This window comes from Pagrus major, chromosome 18 (assembly GCF_040436345.1).
Source record: "Pagrus major chromosome 18, Pma_NU_1.0".
NCBI classification, from domain to species: Eukaryota; Metazoa; Chordata; class Actinopteri; order Spariformes; family Sparidae; genus Pagrus; species Pagrus major.
In genome coordinates, this window is record NC_133232.1 from 23,551,182 (window position 1) to 23,566,950 (window position 15,769).

Consider the following 15,769-nt stretch of genomic DNA (forward strand, 5'->3'; position numbering starts at 1 on the left):
CGTTTTGGGAGAAACGCCTCTTTGGTGTCTTATTTGTTTGTCCTCACTGTGGGAGGGTGCTTAGCTGGACAATTACAAGTGAAAGTCTTCTGTGCCAAACCACCTGAGATTTGTAGCAGAAAATAAGATCATTTTAGGGCCAATACAAAAATCGTGACCTCAGTTACGCTTGAGGAAATAAGTTTTTCTTCTACTAGGTGTGGTCCCTGAACATATTTTAGATGTCCAGGCAGGTAACTTACAAGGTTAAGCTGTTGAGGTAACTTTTCATTAAGTTGCGGTTAACAGAGTCATACACAATCCTCTCTGCTTTAACAGGTATTTCTCTCCTATTTTGGTCAAACGTCGCAGTTCCTCATTTTGGATGAGAGTTAGTGAGGAGTGACTGATTTACTGGGATGAGTCAGAAACATCCACATTCCTAAAACTGAGGTTCATCCTGTTTAAGAGCTTTTGACTACTCATGATGTAACATGAGCAGGAGGATAAATGCAAGTTAAAGTATGAAGAACAGTGACCTTTAAGATTCAGTGATTGAATAAATTCTCTTTAAAGTCTATGAATGTGTTTTTATTCACTCACCAGGAGGAGTGTTTTGGATTTACAGCCATGCAGTGTCATGCCGAACACCCAGCAGTCTTTTTAGTCCTTATCTACACTGACTTTATTGTGTTTGTAGCCTCAGGTTACCTTTTGAACCCAGAGGTGTGGGATTTTGTTAGAATTTGAATAAATGTATTTAAAATCAGCACGTTTAGTGAGTTTATTCTCAATATTCATTCTCTTCTTGTAACAATATTAAAACTCTCTATACAGGCAATTTTGTTGGGTTGGAAGATGTTTCTTTTTTCAGGCATCTTTATGGTGGAGAGTCAAAACACAGGAATATTTTAGACAATACAACAAACACTGCCTCATTTTGAAAATGACATTTCACAAAACACAACATTTCAGTTTGTTTTCTGAAATGTTGTATTGTTTTGACCCTCAGGGCCACCGTGCATCATAATGCTTTTTTGTTTTTTTAATCAAACCAAAACTTGGTCTTTACTGTCTTTTTCTAAACGTTTTCTTCATTTTTCATTCTTTTAGCAAAACACAATCACGTCAAGCATTTACCTGCTTACAGAACTGGAGAAACACTTACTAAAATTATGTAACGACTAAATGTCCTCTTCTCTGAGATGAACATGATGATGATTGACGTACCTGATAAAAGTTGCATTAACATAAAATGTAACATTAACAGCTTCTTCACGGCTAACTTGACAGCTTCCACCTCTTGCATATTCAGAAGGCTCAACAACGTCCGTTTCCATAGAAACTTGAATCATAAAAACATAACAACAAGAAAGTAAAGTAAAAGCATTCATTTATATCCCTCATTTTTTTCTTTTAAAGAGGTTTATCCAACTTTAAAATAAATAAATGATTAAAACACAATTACGTCTTTCCCTTAAGATGCCCTCACTGTGGAGCTGATCTTCTGTGGTTGGTCCCTGTTTTGTTTAGCTGGACCGAGGAGACAGTCCAACCAATAGTTTCACACTATGCCACAGCTACAGGTGGTGGCAACACACTATGAAAGACTGTGATCTAGGAAACATCTAACAATGCTGAATTTAAAATACCTCGCAAATGCTTGATGAGGGAGGAAATGCATCTGTCATGTTTATTAGACCTCAAAGATAAACAAAATGAGTTTTTTGGCGAGTAACACTGCACATAACTTTTCTGTGTTCGCAGGAAAACACCACAGAAATCTATATGGAGCAAGTTCAAATTCATTCTGGCTCTCTTTGGGTTACCTGGCTTCACTCGGCCTAACACTGGGGAGTCTGGATAACTGGTATCACAAAGCTGATCATCAGCTGGCTCTGGTGTACATGGGTTTTCCAATTCAGCCTTGAGTGCTCAAAAATATAACTGTAGGAGTGCTTCCAGGTGCTCTTTGGATAAATGTAGACATAAAAATCACAAGAAAACTCCAAAGCAAAGCGTTTTTCTTTCAACAAATAAAATGCTTTTATTGTCACAGCATGATCATGTTAGACTGCTTTGAGTGTGCTCATGGGAAGGTTGTTAATTACAAGGCACATCATCAGATGAATGAATGAAGTACGCAATATGATATGAGATGAATTGTAAAATAGAAATGGAAAATTGAGTTCAAGTGACAGCAAAATGTGATATCCAACAAGGTGAAGTATATAAAATACAATCCCAACTAGACTAGAACAAGGAGCTGTAGGAACAGGAAATTAATTCCAAATATTAAAAGTAAGAGCATAAAGCTTTAAAAGTCTGTTAAAATTAATGTAATGTTTCTGCTGCTGATAAGATCTATCTGAATGAAATGTTGCATTAATAATCAGGGGAGCCAATTAACAGTTCGTGGATCATATTTTTTGATAAAAAACAACTGAGGGTGTAGTTTTTATTTCCAGTTCCCATCACAAAGTCAACTCAACATCTTTATTTTTAGCTTCAGTGATTTAATAAGACAATAAAAAGCTCCTGCTGGGAATGCAACTAAAACAAAGCTTTAAGTGTCATTATACATCTAGTGTCATTAACTACTCCCGCTTTTGTTAGAAGCAAAGTGATTTTAAATGTTGCTCTTTATTACTTGTCACTTTATTGTAAAGTCCCTACATTTGTCCTGGGCATGATCCTGTAGGAATGATGACTCTGTTTTACAGTGATCTGATTGGTCTGTTGGCAGGTTTTGATCTGATTCTCCGAAGGGAAATTGAGCCAGATTTGTGATCTTGCAAAAACCTGTGTTAAAGATATAATATGTAACATTTCCACATTGTAACTAGACATCGGTTATATATTTTGTGAAGCTGTTTCCTTACATTATTCCAAATGTTCAAAAATCTTTTATTTTACTCCAGGTAACGGTGTGAATCACTTGGTCGCCTGTCGCTATATCATCTGGGGAAACTTAAGATGATACGCCAGTGTGAGGAAGGAAGTCGGCTAATATGACTAAACATAACGTGAATAAAACTTTAAAGGAGACACATTCTGCTCATTTTCAGGTTAATAATTTTATTTTGGGTTACTACTAGAATAGGTTTACATGCTTAATGCTCAAAAAAGATCACACATTAGTTTTCTCGTACTGTCCAGTGCTGCAGCTCTGTATTCCCCCTCTGTCTGAAATGCTCTGTTTCAGCTCCTGTCTCTTTAAGGACCCCCTCCCAAATACCTAGGCTGCTCTGATTGGTCAGCTGACACGTGCCTGAGCCAGCACCGCTTACAACAGCAGAGCAGCTGTGCAAAATCAATTTGTTTGACGTGGTGACGTAGTGTGAGGTGTTTTCTGTTTTTTTCTGTTTTCCCTTTGTTGTGTATTTGGGCCTTTTTAACTTTCAAGATCTTTTACATGCACAAGAACCAGAACACACAGAAAGAAAGGGGAAAAAAGAAAGACAAAAAGCACAATATGTCTCCTTTAATACATTACCTTGTCCATGATCATTTGAGTCACATCAGATATAGTTTTTCATCTGCAATGGCGGTTGTTTAACAATGAAGACAACTATCCCCTTATTACCTGCTCCTTTACGACATCAGCAAACTACATCTTTTATTTTTTATTGTTTGGCAGACATTACATACTGTGCATTTAAACCCCCAGATAGCTGGAAAACCCATAATCATAATAATAATTTGTGGTCCAGGTTCCATGTTGGTCAGTATGTAACATTATTTGTTTATGTCATCTACATAGGTGACAAGAGATGCATGAATCTTGATTGAATTTTCAAAAAACATCAAAATTAAACTAGTTCTTCTTGGTGTCAGGTCCATGTTAGTTTGGAGTTTATGAGTTCATAATGTAGAGTTGAAAGTAAACTTCAACCATTAAATAACAATAAAGGAATAGCATTCATACAGGCACCTTTAGGTGATTCAGAGCTCGATCAGACCCCCAGCTCCTTTTTATACTTTATATCATGTGGTGGCATTCCTTCAGAGAGGATTAGACATTAGACGCCCATGCAAACTTTCAATCGCTCAGTCCTTCAACAGAGCACTTGGTTATTATGAGCATCTTTCTTAAGCAATGAATCGCCTGGAATTATATGATTTCACATCTTAGACAGGATTTTAGTGTTGGGATGAAGTGCATTTCACTGTCCATTTCACTTGATTGAATACATGCAGCTTTCAAACAACATAAAAGCTTCTGCCTCGTAGCGTGCTGCCAAGTGCTCCGAAATTTGCGAGCATCCTCTGTCTGTCTGTGTGCTTCAGTGGTGAGGATTTGCCTCCAGTTCAAAAGGATCAACTTTTCTTCTTGGCAGGGCAAGCAGCATAAATCCTGAATTACATAAGACATGGTGCAATTTGATTCCTTTTTAAAGACATGGCTCAGAGTTTTGCTCAGTAATTTGTCATTAGTTCAATCCATGTAACATTAGTCAAATGAGATTAATAAAGAAAAAGTTTGTTCTAGATTGCAGATAAAGAAATTTCCACATTTAGAATAGTTTGTTTTGTTATGACAGACATTTATTTTTTTGTACTTTGTCAATGTTGAGACACTGGAGGAGGTTTTCAGTTTGACGTGGCTCATTGTGCTATAAAACAATAGTTCATTTTATTTCTGGCAGACGTCCAGATCGTCTGCATTAAAGTCTTTGGGTTCAGCGATCTTGGCTGAATGTTTTTCCTGCTGTGAAGAGTGAAGAGGACAGAGGTCTGGGTCTTTTTTTGACCTTGTGCCTTTGTTCAAGGCCTGACCTCGGACCGAGCTGGTCACAGCAATGCTGTGCCCACTGACACCACATGTTCAGCATTATCCAGCTCAACAAGAGACACATTTCCTTCCGTCATCACACTGATTAGACAGAACTGATATAAGAGCAGTGCTGACAGGTTTGCTGCTTATCGGGCCTGAAAGAGATTATAATTAAAAACTGTTTTGTATTCAGGTCCTCTACTCAAGAAAAAGTAACAATACATTAATGTAAAAAATACTCCTATTATGAGTAAAATTCCTGCATTCCCACCTACAAATCTGAATCCCCAAATTGGGACGCTGTGTAAAATGTAAATAAAAACAAGATGCAATCACTTGCAAAGAAACTTTGGTTACCGACTAATCCAATATCAAATAAAACACACACATATTTTTTTTTGGATCCCGAAAAATCCCGGGATCAGTCCCTTTATCCGGATCTATTCTAGGCTGAGACCCACCCTTCATCCAAGTTTCATGGAAATCTGCTCAGTAGTTTTTGTGTAATCCTGCTGACAAACCAACCAACAAACAAACGGACACGGGAGAAAACACAACCTCCTTGGTGGAGGTAACTTAGGTAGTTTAGTCAAGTCATAGGGGATATACCCAATGCAGAAGTTCCTTCAACCTGCTTTCTTTTTAATGGCCAGCAGGGGGTGACTTCACTGGTTTCAAAAAGAAGTCAGATTGTATATAAGCTTATGAGAAAATGACCCTACTTCTCACTTCATGTATTACATCATTAAACAGTTTCCTAATTACTTTATGGTCTCAATTCATACTTTCAAGTCTTCTTCAGTACAGCAGGATATTGATTTAGTGCATTTAGGGTTAAAAAGACGATAAAGCAGGGATATGCTTAAGGTGTAGCTACCTCATGATTAACAAGTCGCTACTACAGCGTGTCCTCTGGCCCTCAAGCAGATCCAACCAGGATATTCTCCACAGCTCCACCCTCTCTTCCAAATGTGGCTCCAAGAAAATGAGACAACAAAGGCTGTGATGCCAAACTCAAGGCTTCAAAACAGTCATTCATTACACGTCGTATTAAGTAGCATGAAATGGAAATACTAAAATGGAAGAAAATTACCTCACCACTGTACTTAAGTTTTGGATTGGATGAACTGTATAAGCACTTTTCAGAGGCTTTTAACCTGACGACGATTCTGACAACCACCAGAGAGGCAAATAAGTGGAAGTGGTTAAAGTCAACATTTATATAACACAAAGCTCCTCATTTTAGGGTAAAACTCCTCGTATAGCTGTTTTGATTTTTTTCATCCCATCAATAAGTGGATAGATGCCAGCTGGTAGTGAAGCCCACACACAGACATATCCTATGGCGGCCCACCTGGATGTGTGGGTTCCTGCTGCCTGGTCGTGTAGTCTCTCCCACACCATATATGGATGATGTTGTGTAATAAGCCAAGACCCAGAAAATACTTTTTGTTGTATAACTGTTTTTGGGGATTAGTAATATGATTTTGGACTGACCATAAATAGACGTAAGGAGCCAGGATACAAAGATAGAGAACATGATTAGCGCTTCCAGTTTTTGTGATGGAGGGAAATTTTGGCCCTTGAAAGTCATAAATAACTGAAACGTCGCACTTTATTTTATCATGAGAAGATTGAAGCTTGTACATCCTGTATCCATCACTCAGAGGAAGTTTTATTTCAACAAGTTATTATAAGGTAACCTTTTTGCATGTACCTGCAATTATGTGCGAGAGCAACTCTGTCATTAGTGAGGTTATCTTCTCCTTTTTGCAGTAATCCCTCTAACATTATCTCATTCCCTAGACCACTGCAAATTAATTGGCAGTAAAAATATTAACTGAACCACAAAGGTTATGTAATTAAACACACATTTTGGTTACCTTTATCATTATTTCGGTCTGACCTGAAGTCCCGAATACAAGAGAAATAGCCTTGAATTGATTAGTGCCAACATCTTCCAGCTCTTCAGTCTCATCTTCAGGGCTGGTACGTTGAGTTCTGGTGGTATAAACTTACATATCATAAAAAATACTAACCACAGAGAGCGCGAGGAGAGAAAATGAGAAAAACAGATGAGAGAGAGCTGAGCTAAAAGACATTAGTTCAAGGTAGTTCTCGTTAGATGAAACCATTATAGCACACTCGCTCACTAAAAAAAGCTCCACACACACTGTGTGCCTCCTTAACTGACTGAGGCCAGGGTGATTCGTCAGACTGGGCTGTGGAGAGACCTGGATGACCCTGTTTTCATCTGCTCTGTTGGTAACCCTTCAACCTTGCTGGACAGGGGACAAACAAATGAGTGGGGTGGTATCACTGAAGCATGACTTCATGTGTGCAGATGTATGTGGTGAGCCCGGAGCTTGGTTGGAGCTGGTCAAAAGCTTTGTTGTGGTTAGTATGACGACAGGACCACCATGAACTCTTTAGCTGGAAGTGAAAGCAACTTACCCTTAAAGTTGCACAAGTCAATATTTTTATATTAGAACTGAATGTGTGATGTGTAAAGGGTCACTTATAATGATGAACTGACGAAGAATTATGACTGGACTCGGCAGTGTAGCAGTTGTGCACTCTCTCTTCCGTTGTGTAATGAATCAGGCACAAACCATCACTTTTTGGCTCCAAGCTGCCGTTTATTCCGGTAACAACAGATTCATATTAATACTCTCACAGCCAACTTTGTAGTGATAAGCTCCAGAAAAAGACAAAATACAGAAAGGAATCATTCAGCTAATGGAAGGCAAGCAAGTCCCACTGCATTTCTTATGAAGCTACAACCAAGCTCCAGTAGCAAAGTCACGATACGAGGTGAGCTCGATGAAGTCCTCATAACAATAGGATCTGCAGAAAATAACACTTTTCTAAGTATTTTAGCAGAGTTTATAATGAATTAACCTACCACAGGGACAGGATAAAGCAGACTGAGAAGCCAAGAAGCCAACACAGCACAGTTTGACTCTGGTGGAGTTGGTGGAGACCAAAACAGAGATAAAAGGAGAGATTTTCCACACATCACTTTTACTACATAAAGCTTCCCATACATACTTTACTTAGCTGAATAATAATTATATATGTCCCCTTCATTCTTTCAACACCCTACTCTCCCTCGGAAAAAGAGGACGGCCCCATCTGGTTTCCATCAGAGGAGCAGAGGATTCACACCTCAGTTCATAGAAGTGACAGGCACAGCCACCTGGTAGCACATTTCAACCGCAGCATATGCAGAAACCAGATCCAGGCGAGCAGAGGCTGAGTTGATATTTATTGTTTCCTTGACAACAAACTTCTGGAGCTGCTGCTGAGTGTTTCTTATTTTGGACAAGAAATCCACTGTTTTGTCCAAGTCTCCAAAGATTGTCACTCAAAATTGGAAGTGAAGTTAAAGTGTCCTTTGGGAATCTGCTGGGACAGGCAGTCAAGAATAATAATACCACCAACTCTGAAAACTATTTAGAAACACTGACTAGTTTCAAAATTCACTTCAGACCAAAACTTTAACAACCTTATATTCTATTATTTGAATTCTTATGGATGCACTTGTCTTCTTCTAGCAGCTCCAACATCGATTATTAGACTTGACATTGCAACTGCGTCCCGTAGCTCCTTCATATTTCAGTCACTTCTTCAGCTTTAATGCTGAAACACGTCTTGCCTATGGCAGAAATACATTCATTAGCACTGAACAAAGAAGCGTACTTTTTCGATTGAGAGCAGCTGACTTTGAGACAATCATTACCCACAGCATCTATCAATCAATCAACCTGACCAGCCAGATTGCCCCACAGTGAAGAGGAAGAGAGACGGGATAAGAGCCATGCTAATTGAGCTTGGATTTAAGGCTGCTCCTGGCAAACATCCCGTCACGGAGAAATTAAATGTACAACTCAGCTGGCCAAACAATCGGAAATCAGAGACTGTTGTGCCTACATCTTTACAGTGACCTGTCTCCACCATAACATCCTGGAACAAGCTGTTGCACTCAATGAGCGGGCTGTGTTCTGAGCCGATAGAGCCCTGGATGAGGAGAGGTGGACTCTGTGTTTACGTCATTGATGCTGGGTGGTCACACACAGTCAAAGTTGATGGACAGTGTTTACCTGATGTCGAACTTTTAATGTGTTGATACCGACCATATTTTCATCACTATCTTGTTGCAGCTGTTTACATTCACCCAGACGCAAATCCAAAAATTGCATGTTTGTGTATATATGTATCCAAATAACTGTATATTTGTTCTATGTTTGTGTATCGTGGAGTTACAAACTTTCCCTTAGTTGTGCAACCCTGTGTTGCATAATGACATATGAATGATCTTGAACCTCTCGAACCTTCCTGACAGTTCACAGCAATGTAGCATCAGACTGATTATTGAGCTGCTAAATCGCTGTGGATAAAGCCCAAAGCTCTTCTGCTGAAATGTAGAAGAGATGAATGGAAACCATTTCCTTTCACTCGCCATAAGTCAAACTGCTGATTTTGGTGGTTTGCTAATGTTTCATGAATGCAGATCTGTTTATACTGCTCTGCAAATTCCTCCTGCTGCAAATGGAAATACCTGCAGAGACGTTGGATATTATGTACACAGTCGTGACTACCTATCATTTAATATACTTAACAATGCATGCATCACACATTGCCTTTTCAGCTCCCTGATCCTGTGTCATATTGGAATTTGTGTGTGAACAGCAACGAGACAATTTTCTTCCATTTCAGAGTCCTTATCCAGTTTCTGTTTTTCGTCAGTGGTATCACAGTGGAGTTAAAGGCCGAGAGAAAGGTTGGAGTCAGGATAAGTATGGATTTGATTTTAAACATCTGTGAGAGATCGATTGTTTTCTTGTAAGTAATAGTTTTACCATAAAAATGAGTTGAGTAGTGTCAGGTTTCCTTTCAGCGAACTGGTGAATAAACCATACTACTGTTAGAACCAAATGTTTTTTACATTAAATGCTCTAAACCACAGTGGGTGGTGATTCCTGCATGCTTCTCTGACTCATTATCTTTTTCTTCTTTGGTTTTTCACATATTTTACCTATTTATGTTATTATAACACCAAGGAAGGTTCCCTCCTGGATATTAATTTAGCTGGCAGACATTACTGCAGTTAGAGAGTATGGTGGAGACCAAAAGGTCAGTGGAAATAACTCGAGCTGTCTGATGCAGTTAACTTCCTTTACTGATGGTGGAATGGATGGTGTTAACAGTGGTCTACAATAAACAGAAATTAAAAACAATGTAAGAAAGTACCGGATTTTGTAACGTTATGTCATCCATATAGGATAATATCAACTTAAAGCAGACATATTTAGCTAATTTTCAGGTTCATACTTTTATTTTGGGATACTACTAGAATACGTGTACATGCTCTAATGCTCAAAAATAGCATCTTTTTTCTTATACAGCAGCTCTGTATTCCCCCTCTGTCTGGGGTCGTCACTGTCGTGTTTGAAATAAATTATATTTGTATATGTATTTAAATATAATTCACCAGCCTGGTGCACATTCACACACAGCAACACATTGTGTATTCATGTCTACTGGTGCAGTTTGTCTGGCTGTTGCTGGTTATTGTTATGTGTTGGTAACATTGTAAAATGAATCTCTTCTGTAAATGCTTTGCTTAAGACTGGCAATAAACTAGAACTTTGACATACAGCAACAGTGTTGTTGACACAATGATTGTTATCTGTCTGATCGGATGTCTTAATTTGTTTTTGTCTAATGTGAATCACAGAAGTTTAAACTATCTAAATATCGCTCTTGTGCTTGTGGATCTTGGACCGGAGCAGTACAATAATTTAAGGAAAACAAGATCCTGGCGGTTACATCACAGCTCCAGGACATCTCAGGAGCAGGCATCAGTCAGGAAAGAGTAATGAAAAGAGAACAACATGGATTTCATCAATGCTGCTCAGCTGTCAGTGTGCCAGGTGAGACCAAACTGTTTTGGCTGCACAAAAGAGCAGATGAATAGCCTTTCTCTTGCTTGTAAAGAGCCCCAGGCTTTATTGGGCTTATCTGGTAGAAGATACAATGAAATGCTATTTTTTGTAGCTCACTGTCTCTCTCTGGCTCTCACTTTGTCTGCCCTCACCTCTCTCGTTCTCTCTCTCTCTCCTTCAACATAACTGGCCGTTCAGGATAACTTATCATACCTGCCCACACAGTCACAATGACTGCCCATACAGTTATATACACCATGCAATGGGGCATTTACTGCCGCACATTGATATTGTACCTGCCCTGCTGGAAATGAACAGCTGGCAAAGAGGTGATTTCCTCCCTCAGTCTGAAAACTGCAAGTCCAGCACTCTCCGAAGCACTATTTATATTTGACAAAAGGGAATCGGAAGCAGTGAATGCAGGTCCGCATCACATAAATTTGATGAAGTGTTGGTGTGGTTCCTGGCTGACCCCATCAGAAATGCTCATGGCTGCAAAATCAGTGCGTTAGCACAGGTTGTTTGACAAAGACAAAAACAGGACTGTGCCAGGGGTGTGCGTCTGTGTGTGAGAGGATGATGGACTGTACAGTAGTGATGTAAGAAGGTGTATTCATCAGAGCGGATTCCTGGCCGATGATGCCTGAGGCTGGAAATGGTCTGGCTGGAGCCCAGACTCTACATACACAGAGTGCTGCTGAGTGGACACTTTAGCTGTGTGGTGAGACCCAACCATTAGATGATTGCCTCTGAGATTTTGTGGGGAGAATGAGAGTTGTTATGTCTTAAATGTTTCCCCTGCAGCATCATTATGATGATTTTGATTGATCACAGTTGGCAACGGCATCCTTGGAACTTCATAAAAATGAACTGTCCTCTGTGTGTTTTCTGACCAATGCGGAAGAGATACCGATGAATGTGACGTATCAGTGTCTGATGAGAGAGGCCTCCAGGTGATTGTTTGGCATGTGAATGAAATTGTGGCATTATTACCCTATAAAATCAGAGGAAAATGAGGAGAGAATTTCACCTCAATGACAGGTTGTTAGCTCTGCACGGATCTGATGATTGGCTCTATCAAACAGAGCCCTGTTCATAGCAACCCCAGGCTTTCCATCAGCTAAAAAAATAAAGTATATCATAGTAATTTGGCTTTATGGACCAGCCCCTGAGCTGCATATTACCATGCCATCTGAATTTCATCTTATTCCACCTGGAAGTGACTAGCAATTTCTGCTTGGAGAAATGTTTTGCCCATATTCAAATGGAATGTGTTTGTGCATCTTTGTGTGTTTATAACACAAGATTGATTGTCAGTATGGCACAGAGTGTGTACTGTAGCATGCAGATGTAAGCCTGTCAGTGTGAGTGTGTGACTGTGTAGTTAACCCTCACCCTTTGTTGAACAAATGGAGCTGACAAACCAATATTGACAAGAAAATAAGAACCGATCAGATAAATTATAGTGTTTCAGCTGTCTTTGTTCATCATCCTTTCAGCAAATATGATTGAAATCAAAGTTGGGACAAACATAGATTTAGATCTTTACTCTGACTAATACATTTACATTTAGTCCCAGTGCTCATATCCGACTTCAGCCTGAGTCTCAGCCCATTAAGGAAATTAAAAAGGGGAAAACCAGGAATGGAAATCTTTGTGAAACGATGGGTGACTGATGCGCACATCTCTGTATGTTAATCAATGTTGTCCTGCAAACTAAATTTAGACTTGGCGCTGGGCCTGTAGAGTTAAATGAATTACTGTTAGTAAAAGCCACTCATTCAAATTATGCACTCACAATATATCACGGAAATGTTTTTTGTTGGCCTGCTTGTCTCGATTAGACAAAGAAGTACGAAAAATCTTAAGGTTGAGGAAAGAAAGAGAAAGGCAAAGAGAGTATCACATTCCTGGTGAGTTACTGGATAATACACAATATGGATTTCTCATCGTGAAAACGTATGATGTGCTTCTTTAGCATTTTTAGCCACACTAGCAAAATGGCTGTGGGCAATGGCCCATTTGAGGGGGGATGAGGGGGGATGTTATCCCCTTGTTGGTAAAATGACTAGTGTTGTTAACCTGCCAGCCGACCAGGGCATGTTTTGAGCAAACAAACAAACAAACAAACAAACTCAAATCTGAACTGAAGGCACAGGAAATAAAACACATCTTTTTATTTCTATGTTACCTAGCTTAGGTTGCTCGGTAACGTTAGCTTGCGATTGTCAGAAGCTTCAAGTGTTGAACGTCACTCTAAACACATTGGAGGTAAAGGAAACTGATCTCAGCTGCTGTTTTCCGATAATCGTGTTCAAGTTTTAACTAACAGATGTTGCTGGTGAGCTTTCCAACCACTATATCTATGTCTTGAACTGAGATGCAACACTGGTGGAAACCCTAATTTTAGACATTCATGTTCTCCTCATGATAGATTGTTATAACTTTGTTGTCCCTTTAACTTTTCATATAGCAGTATCCTCAGGTCAAAAATGTTTATCCTGTTACTATGCAGCGGCGGCTAGTTTGCCAAACGGAACAAACACAGCTAAGTGAACAGGCTAATGCCTCAATGTAAGTGTGTAGTCATGCCATACATCGTTAGAAAGCTTAGATTCGGGTCAGGCAAACCGTTTCAAGATCAAACCACATCAGTCAGGTACAATCAACAAGCGAACACAAAGTTTTGGCAACTCACCAATGAAGGGTCTGCATGTTTCAGTAGTGTATCAAAATCCAATAAAAGCTGTCATCTTTTATTCTCCAATCGATCCATTTCAGTAGATTGTTTGGTCCTAAACAAAGTATTCCATGCAGAAATAGCAATGAAATAGTGTCAAACTGCGATCGCAAATGCTTTTCCATGCATTTATCTATAAAAAGAACTCCACTATTTGAAAGCAAAACGCTGTTAAACTGCAATACAGAGTTACCTAAGACGGCTGCCGATCTCTGAACTATTGATTGACACCTCATTTGACTAGTTAGGAGCTTCTATGCCCGCCCCGTGGCCTGCAACAGCCAACAAGTGATTTCAGAGACCAACTCCTTGGTCCATCTCCTCTCCTGAGCCTCTTACATGCCAGCCTCCAGATGATTGAAGCAACATGTAGCCGATGAGCTTTCAGTTGTGTAAATATAAAATTATTATTATTTTTTTTTATACATGCACAAAGTTAGTGTAAATAAGGAAATAAAGAGCTCTAATGAGCTTAATGTTCCTGTTATACTCAGCCAGGGGGATTTTGGGTCCACAAAATGACCTGAATATTTCCTTCGAAAATCAAGTGTTATCTAATTTGAATTTGGACCATGTAAGACTACATGATGTGGACTCATCGTGTTTTCCAGCCAATAAGTTAGTTATAGATCATGTGGAGGCTTATTTTTGCATTAAAAAAGTAAATTTAAAGAAAAATTGATAAATAATTCAGTGTGTTCAAACTCCTATAGATTAATGATAGAAGTTTTTATGGTGCTTCTCACTGTTGTGGGGAATAAAGTTAGACAGCCCACATTTCCAGAGTAGTCTGTCTCTGATGTGTGCCAAGAGTCTTTTCAGAATTTGGCTGATGACTTCTTTGGATTTGGTCACAATTTTGCAACACTATGCAGTCATGTTTTCCAGTAACTTTATTTTCTTATCTGTTAATTTTGTTTCAAATTTCTGATAAATGATGATGAGGCTTGGGAAATATTACATTACAAGTCAAGCATTCAACAAAAAAAAAATAATCACTTTGGAGGTTATTTGCAAATTGAACTTTATTCATCACTTGTTTTACCCAGTAGGAGTGACACAGGTCACCTCTGAATCCCTCCAGAAAGTTTTGTGATTACAGAAAATGCAGAAAAGTTTGAAATACAACCTGAATTGTCAGCACAGACGATCTGTGCACAACACATCAGTTGCTGTGAAGTATTGCTTGTTTAGCAGAGTAAAGTGAGCAAACCCATTTTTGTCCATTGATCCGAACGAACACAGAGCCAAGATAGGTCACATGAGCTCAGCTTTGAAGCCTTAATGAAAACCTATTGAGTTTGGGTAAGTGATGGTGAGTCCGCTTGCGTCAATGGCTCTCCGCTTCTCAGAATATCCTGTCAAAACTAGTAAATACGTCCCTGTGCCTGAGGTGTTTTCTTAAGCCAAACAAACACAACAAGCAAATGTAACAACTGCTCCTCAGGAAGCAGACGGAAAGGTTAAGACAGATGAGCAATGGCCTGCTGAAGCTGCCTATTCCAATCGATTTTCTTCATTGAAGAGAAGGAACATGTTGTCCTCCTTCAGGTCCAGGTGCACTGTGCTCATCCCACACTCATTTTTCTTCTCTCATGAGAATTGGTTTATTTGCTGCAAAAACCCTTCAAAGGCTTCCTGATCTTTGGAAACTGTCTCGTACATTTAAAAGGAATGTACACATTAGGATTAAAAGCAAAAACAAGAAGCCCTTAAATCTACAGGAGGCCTTTCCTGTAAAGAAAACATATTTATAGAAAATAATTTTGTACATTTTGTATGGGAAGAAGCTCTATTTGTGTTTGGTTAGCCTGGACATCTGACATTGGAAAGCAGCAAGAGATTTCTGATGATATGACCACTGAGGTCACACCAGGCCCCCTGTAGACAAAGAATAAGCTGTCAGCATATAAAACTAACTTTCCCTCATCAGACACGATCCTCCTCCAAGCCCTGCTGCCTTTGCTGTGTTTGAAAAAAAAAAAAAAAATCTACAACACAGCTGTGGTCTAGTACTCGAGTTGAAGGTCGTTGCCCTTCAGGCAGTTTTCCATCACATCCCAAGAAGCATGACTATACTGTATGACTTCAGTGACAACAACATGCTCTTAAATTAGTCATTAGACAAAGAAGGATTCTGTCTTATTCTCTTATTGTGATTGTTCTGTTACCATAATTCCCCCTGGACACTTTAATAACGTCTATTTACTTCAGAATAAATGTTGACTACTGCAGATCAGGTAAGTTGCTAGTTGGTTAGCTTGGTTGTCCTGTAAGCAGACGGTCAGCAATGCAGTTGGCAAAAACAAATGCTAACTTGAGTTT